The 13,762-nt window shown below is 37.4% G+C and overlaps 2 pseudogenes; one reads left to right on the top strand and one right to left on the bottom strand.

The window, feature by feature from the left end:
- Positions 1 to 310: 310 nt before the first annotated feature.
- On the bottom strand, positions 311 to 943 carry LOC114206122 (small ribosomal subunit protein uS10 pseudogene; annotated as a pseudogene).
- Positions 944 to 1,327: 384 nt separating this feature from the next.
- LOC114206121 (heterogeneous nuclear ribonucleoprotein D-like pseudogene) lies at positions 1,328 to 5,819 on the top strand (annotated as a pseudogene).
- The last annotated feature ends 7,943 nt before the right edge of the window (positions 5,820 to 13,762 follow it).

Here is a 13,762-nt window from a genome sequence, read left to right as displayed (position 1 = left end):
TTCAATTCTATTTGGCAAGAGGATTTGAGACATCTTTAGCTCTGGGAAAGTTTTCTTGTATTATTTCTTTGATAATTTTTGTACTTTTGCTATCCCTGTCGTTTCCTTCTGGAACTTATATATATTGAAGGTTGAACTTACTGGATTGATCCTCATATTTCTTATGGTTTAATATTTAAGTTGCTTTAAAAATATTCTACATTCTGGCAAACTCTCCCAGTTTTATTTTCCATCCCTTTTACATTATTTTAAAAAGGAATTCAATCCTATTTTTACGTTCTAAAAATTTTTCTTCTTCTCTGTCCAGTTTTCATAGCATCCTTTCTTTTTTAAACAACTGATAATTTATTAAAAAGGTTGATTTGAAAGCATCTGCAACAGTGACTTAAACCTCAACTCCTGGCTCAATGCTGATGGAAGTAATCTGCTTAATCTCAGAATGTGCAAATCAACATGTTGCTTGTAGAGCCTCATCTGGAAACAATCCCAGGTCTTAGAACCTTCACCACAGGAGTTTTTCTTCTAGTGATTCTCAGAGTCTTGGTAGGCATCTGACCTGGTCCTTTCACTTTGAGATTCTTTTCCTTTATGCTTTTTTTGTTTTAAGATTTTTTATTTATTCATTTATCTGTTTATTTGAGAGAGAGAGAGGGAGAGAGAGAGAGAGAAAGCATGCACAAATGGGAGAAGGAGCAGAGGGAGAGGGAGAAGCAGACTCCTCACTGGGCTGGGAGCCTGATGCGGGGCTCCGGGATCATGATCTGAGCTAAAGGCAGATGTGTAACCAACTAAGCCACCCAGGCACCCCTTCCTTTATACTTCTGATGGAGTCAGCACATACCTTCTCCAAAGATTTTACACTGGGGCTGGTTAGAATAATTCTAATTCAGTGAATCGCCACCTCTGGTCCCATGGGTGTCTTCCTGGTGTCTTTAAAAGCCATGGCTGCAGTGAATTTTCCTAATGGACTTGTTCCTCACTGAGAGCAAAAAGCAGTGAGTGAGGAGCAGGACCCAGAGTCCAAAGCTCCACTGTAGCTGCTACCACCTCTTCCTCCTCATAGCATCCTTTCTTAATCCCTGCTTACACTGACCTACCAAATTTTTCTTTGGTTGCATAGTGTTCAGAGACATTCTTAAAGAGTCTCACATTTCTGCCTATTTTGTAAGCAGAGGCACAGGCTTCCTTCAGTCTGTATTATCTTCTCAAGAATGTTTAGAAAAAAAAAGTTTTGGAAGATAAAGTCTCCCTTTGCGGGGGGGGGGGGAAGGTAGGATTGTTTATTATCCAATATAGTGAAGATAATGTTGACTCACTCTGTTTGAAAATGTCAGGCAGGCTTATTGCCCGTTATAAAGGTTTCCTAAGATCAGAGTTTCTCTCCTGTAACTCAACCCATTTTTTGGGCAGGTGTCACTTGGCCCTGTAAGTATCAACCTCTGGGGATAGGGACTTAAGAAATGGGTAGAAAAATGTCAATATTCTGTCCATAGCTATTGCTGTGAGGAATAAACAGGCCTTTATTTCTGGCCCCGAAGTCTCGTGTCCCTTTCAGCATCCACAGGATCATGGCAGACTAGTCAAGGCAAGTAGGGTAAAATCGCATCCTTCAGAGTTTTTGACGCATATTATCTTTATCTTTTGTTCTTTTTTAATCATTTTTCTTTCCTCTTGAGTCTATATATATATATATAAATATATAAATAATATACATATATATTCTTTTTTCATTCTTTATTCATATTATCTTTGTCTTCTGTTTTTATTATTTTTCTTTCCTCTGGAGTCTATTATATATATTCTTTTTTCTATGTTTAATCATTATCTTTACTTTTCCTGTTGTTCTTTAGATATTCCTCAAATTTTTTTTAATCTGATTATATTTAAGGATGGGATAAACAGAATTTGGCATCTTACTGTCTCTGTAAGGAGTTTGAAAATAGCAAGCATTTGAGGAAGGGGAAGAAAACTTACTGATTTTGCTGTGGTTGGAATAAAGATGTCAGAAGCCTCACCGCGAAATGTGCAGAGCTATGCTCTGCGATATTAACATTCCTGCTGGACTAGTTATAAATTAATTTAGAGAAGTTTATATTTTGTTTTGTATTCCCCGTCAATAGTAAAAGTTTCGCTGCTGAGCCTTTTGTAAAGCAGGGGATGCGGGGGAGAGTAATGAAGGTTTGATGAGAGTTTAACTCTTTACCATGTAAGTCTACAACCAACTCCAGTATAAGTATTTATGTGCCTCTTTATTTATAAATAAATTATATATATTTGTATAACATGGACACCTATACGACATTTTTGTTAATGCCCAAATGTTAATGGCTTTACTTATAATGAATTCACCCATAACAGTGTTTCTAATTTCCTTCTACAGAGAACTAACTACTTCAGACTAATTTCCCCCCCCTCTTTTTGACATCTATTCAGTCAACCACGTACCATTCTCTGAGCAAAATAAGAGACTGGACAAAGTTAATGAGAAACCCTAGAAACCCTAAATGTAAATGTTCATTTCATTATTTTTCCATCTGTTCAGTCACTTGTTTTGCTTTGATTTCTTTCTTTTCAACCAGATGATGTGAGGCATCACTTTGACTCTAGGTTATTGGCACTACCTGATTTCTTGAGCATTTTAAACTCTCATCCAAATGACTCAACTTCAATTTGTCTCACCGAGGAACTACAAAAGGAAAACATATCTTTCAAAAATATGACTGTTTCTATATGATACCACTTGGAGGGATAATTTGAAAAGTTTGAATATGCCCATTATTATATATTCTAATGGATTTTCTCCCTGGAACATTCAGTAGTATATCATTATACTTAAACCCTCCAAAGAAAGAGTGATTTTAATACTGCCATTTGTATGTTTGATGATCCACAAACTCTAGGGTCAGCATGATTTACTTAATTTCATGCCATTATCTCTTATTTTACTCACATTAATCTAAGTAATTCTTCTACCACCTCAAGCCAGTCCTAGAAGTGTTCTCATTTCAATTAAGACTTCTAAGTGTTTTTAAACTGTCATTTAGCCATATTACACCTTAATTGTTTGTGTTATTCTTCCATGAAATGTTTCCAAATGGTTTTTACTGTGCCTGAAGGGATGGAAAAGGCCTTGGATAAAGTCATCAAGTTATGTAGAATTATTTGATGGATTGCAATGACCAGCAGGGTTTCTTCCAAAGTCTTAATTATCATTATAGTTGATCCAACTAATCAAAACTTTATTTCCCTTATTACCTTGAACAACACTGACCACTGAGAGTCAGAATTATTCTGTTTCAGGACAATAAAAATTCCATTATATTCATTTACTGTCAAGCTAATTTTGATAGAACTCTTGCCTAGTGTACTCTTCCGCATTGTTTTAGACTATTTGCATCCATGTTTGTAGTCTAACCACTACTATTTTTCCGAGGACTGTGTTTTTTCTTTGTGACTATGTAAGGGTTTCTCCATCTTTATTTTTATATAGTACAACTTTCAAATTAAACCAACCAATTTCTTCAAGTATATATTGAGCACATTTTGCATGCAAGGCACTAATACTAAAGGATTCATAGTTTTTGTTTGTTTGTTTTGCTCTTTACAACCTTAAAATGTGCTTTTGTTGACCAAAAGATTACCCTTCTGTTCCAATTCTGCTCGTTTGTTTATTTTGCTCTAATGATCTCCTAGCTGGTTCCTGGCCTCCAATCTTACCCCTCTCCAACTGGTTCTCCACTCCGCTCACAGTGATCCTGCTGAAACTCACATATGACACATCATACTCCAACCCAAACTCCTTGCATGGCTCCCCCTCTAAAATCTACCCACTGCTATTTCTTAATCCTTTCCCATTTGTAAAATGCAAGTGATAATGAATTGCTGGAGATTTTCCAAACGTCCTATTTTTATTCCCATGGTTGAGTCTTTCTACACCTGAGCCCATCTGCTAAAACCACCCTTTACTAATAGTTTTCTCTGACAAGATCTTATGTGATCTCTGACTACATTCCTATCATTTCCTCCTTTATTTACTGCCCTGTAGTTTATTGACCTTCTTGATGGTCCTCAAAATTAAGCATATTCCTGTCTCATGGCCTTTACACTTGTCTTCTCTGCCTGGAATCCACATTCTCCATTTGCATATTTCCTCTTTCCTTTCAGGATCAATTTCTCAGAGAACCTTCCTGATCAATCACCCTTTCTAAAATACCATTTTGTCCATATATTTTTCTTTTTTATGTGAGTAGTGGGAAGTGTTTTCTTCATAGCACTTATTAATACCTAACATCATGTTATAGACAACTTATTTATTGTTTACTTCTTGTTCATGAATGTAAGCTTTATGAGGACAGGAACTATGTCACTTTGATTGGCAGTGGTTTGCGTATTAATTCAACAACATTTGGCTCTTGGAGGGGTTTGGCAAAGTTTTGACGGATGAATGAGATGAATGTCAAATTTTATTTATCCTTTAAGTTCCACTTTCAGTATCACCTCACTTATCAAAACTCACTTGGCTCTTCCGCCACCATTTTAAATCCAGCTCCGTACAACGCTCCGCCGCCGCTGCTGCCGCGACCCGGACTGCGCGCCAGCACCCCACGGCCGACAACTCCGCCACCATGGAGGACATGAACGAGTACAGCAACATAGAGGAATTCGCAGAGGGATCCAAGATCAACGCGAGCAAGAATCAGCAGGATGACGGTAAAATGTTTATTGGAGGCTTGAACTGGGATACGAGCAAGAAAGATCTGACTGAATATTTGTCTCGATTTGGGGAAGTTGTAGACTGTACAATAAAAACAGATCCAGTGACTGGAAGATCAAGAGGATTTGGATTTGTGCTTTTCAAAGATGCTGCTAGTGTTGATAAGGTCTTGGAACTGAAAGAACACAAATTGGATGGCAAATTGATAGACCCGAAAAGGGCCAAAGCTTTAAAAGGGAAAGAACCCCCCAAAAAGGTTTTTGTGGGTGGATTGAGCCCAGATACTTCTGAAGAACAAATTAAAGAATATTTTGGAGCCTTTGGAGAGATTGAAAATATTGAACTCCCCATGGATACAAAAACAAATGAAAGAAGAGGATTTTGTTTTATTACATATACAGACGAAGAGCCAGTAAAGAAATTGTTAGAAAGCAGATATCATCAAATTGGTTCTGGGAAGTGTGAAATCAAAGTTGCACAACCCAAAGAGGTATACAGGCAGCAACAGCAACAACAAAAAGGAGGAAGAGGTGCTGCAGCTGGTGGACGAGGTGGTACGAGGGGTCGTGGACGAGGTCAGGGCCAAAACTGGAACCAAGGATTTAATAACTATTATGATCAAGGATATGGAAATTACAATAGTGCCTGTGGTGGTGATCAAAACTGTAGTGGCTATGGCGGCTATGATTATACCGGGTATAACTATGGGAAGTATGGATATGGACAGGGATGTGCAGACTACAGTGGGCAACAGAGCGCTTACGGCAAGGCGTCTCGAGGGGGTGGCAATCACCAAAACAATTACCAGCCATACTAAAGGAGGATGTTGGAGAAAACAGGAGGAGATTGCTAAAGTTAACCCATCTTGCAGGACGACATTGAAGATTGGTCTTCTGTTGATCTAAGATGATTATTTTGTAAAAGACTTTCTAGTGTACAAGACACAACTGTCCAACTGTATATAGCCGCCAATTAGTTTTCTTTGTTTTTACTTTGTCTTTTGCTATCTGTGTTATGACTCGATGTGGATTTGTGTTTATACAAATTTTATTTGTATGATTCCATGTTAAACCTCAAATAAATGCTTCCTTATGTGATTGTTAAAAAAAAAAAAAACTCACTTGATTTACCACCATACAAATTGAACTATATGTTTCATTCCTTAAACTTCTGTAATGCCTGTCTTAATACTACTCTCCTTAACTGAGGTGCAGTTCTTGTGTTGAACTCTATTTTTCCTCTTAAACTCTATCCTCAAAACACTATGACAAATATTTACCACCAGAAAAGTAGGATTGGTTGTCTGAGAAATATTTGGATGGAACAGAATGGAGGCCCAGAAACACATCACACAAATGTGGTCAACTGATTTTGACAAAGGAACAGAGAGTCTTTTCAGCAAGCGGTGCTGGAGCTATTATGCAAAACAAATGAACTTTACATCCTTCACAAAAAAATTACTTGAAATGGATTATAGACCTAAATGTAAAATGCAGAACTATAAAATTCCTACAAGATAACCTAGGAGAAAATCTAAATGACCTTGAGTTTGGGAATGACTTTCTAGAGATAAGCAAGTAGGATTGACAAAAGAAATAAGGATAAGCTGAACTTCATTAAAATTAAAAACTTCTGCTCTGTGAAAAATAATGTCAAGAGAATGAGAAGACAAGCCACAGACTGGGAGAAAATATTTGCAAATAACACAACTGATAAGGGACTGTTATCCAAAATATATAAAGTACTCTTAAAACTCAACAATAAGAAAAACAATCCAATTTAAAAATGGATCAATGACCTCAACAGACAACACACCAAAGAAGATACACAAATTGCAAATAATATGAAAAACTTCTCTACATCATTTGTCATCAGGGAAATACAAATGAAAACAATGAGATACTACCACATAGTAGTGGTAGGTATCCATAGGTATACTACCCCGTACCTATTAGAACGGCCAAGTCCAAAATACTGACACCACCAAATGCTGGTGAAGATGTGGAGTAAAAGGAATGCTCATTCACTGCTGGCAGAAATACAAAATCACCCAGCTACTGTGGAAGACAGTTTGGTGGTTTCCTTCAAACCTGAACATATTCTTACTATACAATCCAGCAATTACACTGCTTGGCATTCACCCCAAAACATGCACGCATATGTTTATAGCAGTGTTGTTCGTAACTGCCCAAACTCGGAAGCAACTAAGACGGCCTTCAGAGGTGAATGGATAAACAAACTGTGGTGTACTCAGGCAAGAGAATATTATTTAGCAATAAACATGAACACATTATCAAGCTCAAACGCATATTACTAAGTGAAAGAAGCTAACCTGAAATGCTGCATACTGTATGATTCCAACTATATGACACTGTGGATAAGGCAAAACTAGGAGACACTAACACTATCCGTGGTTGCCAGGGGTTGAGGGGAAGGAGAGGAATGAATAGGTAGAACATGAAGGATTTTTAGGGCAATGAAACTAATCCATATGATACCATAGTGATGGAGACATGTCATTATGAATTTGTCCAAACTCATACAATGTAAAACACCAAGTTTACTTCTAAGCATGCTAAGGAAACAGTCTGAGTTTAAGCCAAAGATTGGATTAAGATATATGTTACAGTCCACAGCCAAGTAAGATTTTCAGTGTGTAGATTTGAAAATGTGTAAAAATGTAATACTTTGTTATTGTGATTCTCTATTCTTTCTCAAGGCCTGATAACTTTTTAAAAATGCAATCACCTTGTAGGAAATTTAAATCAGGATGTGTGAAAATAGTGATGAACATTTAATAGCCTGACCAGAAACCATGATTTTGAATATTTGCATGTTCTCTCACACATTCCTAGTATTTCTGCTTTTTCTCAACTATGTATTCGTAAACAGCCAATGTTACACAATTTATACTCTCTCCCATATATGCTTTCCCCCTGGTTGTTTTTATCCTCTTATCTGTAGTTACAACTCTGATCACCATACTTATGACACTTAACTATATTTCCCTAGTTTTTTTTTTTTTAATATCCCTTCCTGAGCTTTTAATACATTTCATTTGCAATGGCCTGTTTGCCATTTCCACCTGTCCTCTTTATTAACATGTTTCAAAATGCACTCTTAATTCACTTTCTAAGCAGCTTCTCTACACATTTTTTGATTTCTGTGCCTCAGACATTTCCTAGGTCGTAGCTTTTCAATCAGGGATCCAAACTAGGAGCCCATGGATTGCAACAGAGCAGTGAACACATTTTTGTTTGTTTAATCTTTAACCATCATGATGGTGACCCGATAATAGTGTGAACAGATAAATAACTTTTAAAAGGCCCCCAGCACTGGAGCAATGTGTAGAGATTCATACAAGGTTTCCCTTCTAACAGATGGTCATGGGCCTGTGCCAAGGGTGAGGGGACCACGACTTAAGTGAGTGTACTGTGGGCCACATTTCAGCTACTTGTTTCTTTGGATGGGGGACTTGTGTAGTAAGTTAGCTGACCATCACATATGGTCAGTCTGGATGTAGACACTGTGTGCAAAATCATGGGCTCAGGCCAAGGCTGTAAAGATGACTGGTGCTAACAGGTATCCCACAGGTGCAGACGATGGTTTATTAACAACATTGCCCATGAGCCATTGGAACCCTGTAAGCATTAGTTTACAAATCCTGCACTGAATTATTCTGAGAAATGACCAAGAGTTGTGCAACCAGTTATAATGACCCCCTTTTTCTTTTCTTTTTCTTCTTTTTTTTTTTTTATTATGTTGTGTTAATCACCATACATTACATCATTAGTTTTTGATGTAGTGTTCCATGATTCATTGTTTACGTATAACACCCAGTGCTCCATGCAGAATGTGCCCTCCTTAATACCCATCACCAGGCTAACTTTTTAATGTAAGCTCCAGGCCCAAAGTGGAGCCTAATGTGGGGCTTAAACTCACAAACCTGAGATCAAGACCTGAGCTGCTGAGATCAAAGCTGGACACTTAACCAACTGAGCCAACCAGACACCCCCCCTCCCCCAAACAACCTAGGGTCTTGGTCTATCCCAGATAGATAGATAGATAGATAGATAGATAGATAGATAGAGAGACAGATAGATAGACAGACAGATAGATAGAGTTTGTTTTTAATTTTTAACTACCTCTAGAGAAGTTCACTAAAATTACTGATTTGAACACAACTATCCTCCTTTTTGGAAATCTTTTATGGCCCCATACTGTCTACATCCAAGGGCATTTAGGGCCCTTCAAAAAAAGATCTCAAATGATAATTAAAATCTCATTATTCGGTACTTACCTTTATGATCCCCATGTTCTAGTAAAATTAAGACTTCTGGTATTTCCTGAGAAACCCATGAATACTTGAATATACTAGAATATTTACACTACTGAAGTTGCATCTATTTTTCAAAGAATCTATGCTTCAAAATCTTTCTTGGAATTTTTTCTTATTCTAAATGGTTGTCATTTCTTCCTGCTTGTATTACAATAAAAAGTAGTTTACATTTCACATAGGTTATGATATTTAACATATATTGTTCATATTTTAGGTTATGTGAGAGGTTGGGAAATTACGGAATGCTACATAGTTCTCTATGTACTTGGCTTATTTTGAGGTACTCAAAAATTCATTGAGTTTAAGGATTTTCTTTAATACTTAAACTCCTATAATACCTATCTGGATACTACTTTCCATAATTAATATTCAGTTCTTAAATTGAATCACCTGATTTAGGTTAATTTTATGCAAGCAAATGTAAAACAAAGTTTAGTAATTGGTACATTTTAGACTATATTCCTTAGATTTTCTTATATCTATGTACTACAGCACAATTAAAAAACAACAATTTAACTCATTCAGTAATATATTCAACAAATATTTACTAATACATTTATTAAATATACTTACTATAGATATTTTTCATACAATGTAGACCAGACAGTTGGTTTAATTTTTCACTTTTCTACTGTTTTACTATCATGTTTATACAACAAATATACTGTTATAACTGTAATAAACTATGTCAGAAATGTCTTTTTTTTTAGGTACTGTTTCATGGATCGCAGTTGGTATATAATCCAACTGGTTTAGCACCCTAGGAAACAAATTCTATACTATGAGTTTCCTTGTTATATGACTGCAAATTCCTTGTGGCTAAGGATCAAGTCATGTTTTTCTGTTTGTTTGTTTTATATTTAGCACTAACCAGAGACCCTGTCCAAAATAAAAAATGCAGTATACGGTGTTGAATGAATGAATGATATGAGAGAGGAAACTTTTTGATCTCTTTCTCAATTACAGGCACAGATAAAGTTAACAGCCAATTTATTCCTCCAAAGATAGAAAGGGGTAAATACTTTATTTATTTTTATACACATACATACACATGTACTTTTTTTTTTAATGATTTTATTTACTTATTTGAGAGAGAGAGTGAGAAACAGCATGAGAGGGGAGAGGGTCAGAGAGAGAAGCAGGCTCCCTGCTGAGCCGGGAGCCTGATGTGGAACTTGATCCCGGGACTCCAGGATCATGACCTGAGCCGAAGGCAGTCGCTTAACCAACTGAGCCACCCAGGCGCCCACATACACACGTACTTTTTTCATTTCTCATAATTATAAAGATGGCATTACCACAGGAACTGATGACCATAAGCACATGTAAATATTACCCATTGGTATTCGTGAATTTGATTCTAAGATGACAGATACCATTCCTGACTAAACATTCTTCAATTTTCAAAATGCAAAGAAAAGTATTACTGACAAAAAAGTTGACCTTAGGTTCAGTCTACACTACGGAGCTATTTTCCAGTTTATAAGAAATGAGAGAGAAATGAGTTAAATATCACTGTCAGGAAACAAATACAAACTTGAAATGTGTGAAATTTGATAGAGTAACAGACCTGGTTTCTTTGACAAGTCCATGGCATGAGAGAAAAGGAGAGAGGGGACAGTTCTCCAGATTAAAAGTACTTAAGTAACATTAAAAATCAAATGTAATGTGTGAACCTTATTGGGATCATGATGCAAACAGACCAGCTCTAAAAAGATAATTTTAGGCAACTGGGGACACTGAATATGAGCTATGTATTAGCAGATATTAGGGTATCTTCTAAATTTAGTTAAGTGGAACTTTTTTTTTTTTAAAGGATTTACACTGACATATGTAGGAGTAAACAGACAAGATGGCCAGGACTTACTTTAAAAGGGTTTGGCAAAATAGGGTTGGGGTAAGGAGCCCCTAAGAATCGCAAGAGTGGCAGCATCTTAACAGTTACTGGGTCTGGGAGGTAGGGTTCATTATTCTACGTTGTCGACTGTTCAAATGTTTGAAATTTTCCAAATTAAAACTTTATAGAATAGTGCCCAGTAAAAAAAAATCTCTATACATTTCAATTTGAAGTATGTTACATTAGGATATTACTAACTGGCCACTTGGAACAAGAAAGATATTTTAAAACAAACACAGCAGGCAGGTAAAGATGGTCAGGTGGAGAGAAGCTTGCTTTAATTGCCACGGGAGGAGTCCCAGCTATGGGACAGATTGTTTTTCACTGTAGTCTCCCAATTCTGTGTGGGAAACCAGAAATGTAACGGATTTGTTCTTCTGCTGTGGGTTAATGCAAAGACAGCAGAAGACGAAAGAGAAAGATGTGGTATAGCATTTATTGGCTGTAGGAGAGTATCAGAGGAAAACGTAGCCTTGCTGTGACTAAGAAAGCCGGGACCAGCTAGAAAGTTAAGAACAAACTGTAAGAAACATTTTCTATATCAAGCTGCTTCTTAACCAGTAAATAATCTTAGAGATGTCATATCACTAGGTGTCTATTCAGGACGAAAAGAGAATATCCTTTCTTTAAAAAAAAAATATTAATTTGAGAGGGGGAGAGAGAGAGAGAGAGAAAGGAGGGGCAGAGCGAGAGGGAGAGAATCTCAAGCAGGCTCTCTGCTAAGCAGAGAGCCTGATGCAGGGCTCTATCTCATGACCCTGAGATCATGACCTGAGCCAAAATCAAGAATCAGATGCTTAACCGACTGTGCCACCCAGATGTGCCAAGAATATTCTAATAATCATAACATCTATGACATTTTAGACCTTACTATTTATCAAGTATTGAAATGAGCACATTTATTTATTGTTTTACTTAATGCTTAATATCAGTGGGCACGTATTATAGTACCATTTTAGTTTTTTATTTTTTTTTTTGAAGATTTTATTTATTTGACACAGAGAGACAGAGAGAGAGAGGGAACACAAGCAGGGGAGTGGGAGAGGGAGAAGTAGGCTCCCTGCCGAGCAGGGAGCCCGGTGCGGGGCTCGGTCCCAGGACCCCGGGATCATGACTTGAGCCGAAGGCAGACACCCAACAACTGAGCTACCCATGCGCCCCTATAGTACCATTTTTAAAGATAAGAAAATGAAGGCTAACAATGTTTAAGAATTTGCTTAAACTACCCATAGCAGAGGCGGGATTCAGACACAGATCTATCTGGCTTCCAACCATTTGCAACTTACCTCTGTAATATAGTAATTATCATAATTCAGCTTAAAATTAAAATTGGTGTTATGTTAACCTGTATTTAAAATGCATTTATGTTTTTTCTAAAAATATAAGATCTACATTTCTAACATATTCCTCAATATGAGTCGTTTTTAAGACCATACTTAGAGTTCAGTTGTTGTTACATTGTATTTTATTTCAACACAATTTTATTTTGTTAAATAAAGGACAATAATTAGGGAAACCTTTTTTTTCTCTCAGTTGCACAATAATGTTTCGATCCAAAATATCCAAACCCTGCACCAAGTGGTCCTTCTTCAAAACTGAGACAGTGTATATTATTTTAGATTCGATTATTGGAAAGATACATAAGAATCTTAACGTCAAACTGAAACCGAAAGCGCAAAAGGGAGAAAATGGGAAGCGTGCTCCTGACCTGCTGCAGTAGTGATCTGATTTCTTGAATGGATGTCTCGCGCGGAGCCTGGTGCGGACCCTGGCAAGTTAAGCCTGCAGCAGTTAAGGAAAAACCACTGCCTAATTCAGCTGTGCAAGGTTCCACTCAATCAATCCTGCAAAAGTCTCTCTTTGCAGGTAAGAAGAGGTCAGCGTTACTGAACCAGTTTGTTGTCAATTAGACAGTCATTAGGGTCAACACCAATTGCAAGTCAAGGGAAAGTAATAGCTTTACTGTTAAATGCAGATTAGGAACTGCTTTCCCAGGTGAGCTTTCTGCAGAACGCTTCCACAGGACTCTTCCAGCAAGAGTTCCAATAAGGGACTGCCTTGCCAGCCCCTGACGGTGTCACTGCTTATGCATTCAGGAGAGCCTCAGTGAGTCCCGAGGGATACCGGGTTAACTGCGTGATGGTACTCTTTAACTGACGCCTCCTCTTGGGTCAGCATGCAAAGTCCTGCCTTGGAAAGGACTGACCATTTTCTCACTTCCCACTGTGGTGACTGGGGCCGAGAATTCCTTGAGGCAAATGTTGGATTCTCAAGTGCAGTTTTATAAATGGTAGGGCAGCCTATAAAATTAGGTAACAATTTTTTTTTTCTGGCTCATCAATTTAGGAAAAGTATTTAAGTGTTTAAAAAGAGGGTTGACTTAGGAAAAATATATAATGGGGACCTAAAGCCAGAAATGATTTTCTCTTGAAGGTAATCAAATTCCTGCCTAGGGGCCAATGGGAAAACAAACATTTTTGAACTTTCGGTTTTCAAAATGGACCTTGGTCATTTGCCACTCTTGGAATCAGTCCATGGGTCACAATCCTGGGAACTGGCACCATCTAGAAGGTGTGCCCTTTAGAAAAGTCTCATCTTGCCACCCTGTCTTACATCGAAACAATTGAACACCATATTCAAGTGCTACGCTCAGCCTATATGCATACACTTTCCCAAGCCCTCAAATAATCAGTCTGATTCTGTTATTCTTCCCTTATAGACAAACGGCAAATATGATATTTTACATTTTATTTTATTTTAAAGATTTATATTAGAGAGAGAGTGGGCGGGGCAGGGTCAGAAGGAGAGGGAG

This window comes from Eumetopias jubatus, unplaced genomic scaffold (genome assembly GCF_037043125.1).
Source record: "Eumetopias jubatus isolate StellerSeaLion01/CBP00866 unplaced genomic scaffold, mEumJub1_p1.0 scaffold_2, whole genome shotgun sequence".
Classification (NCBI taxonomy): Eukaryota; Metazoa; Chordata; class Mammalia; order Carnivora; family Otariidae; genus Eumetopias; species Eumetopias jubatus.
Note: the sequence above shows the minus strand (reverse complement) of the source record. Positions and strands in the feature narration are given on the sequence as shown.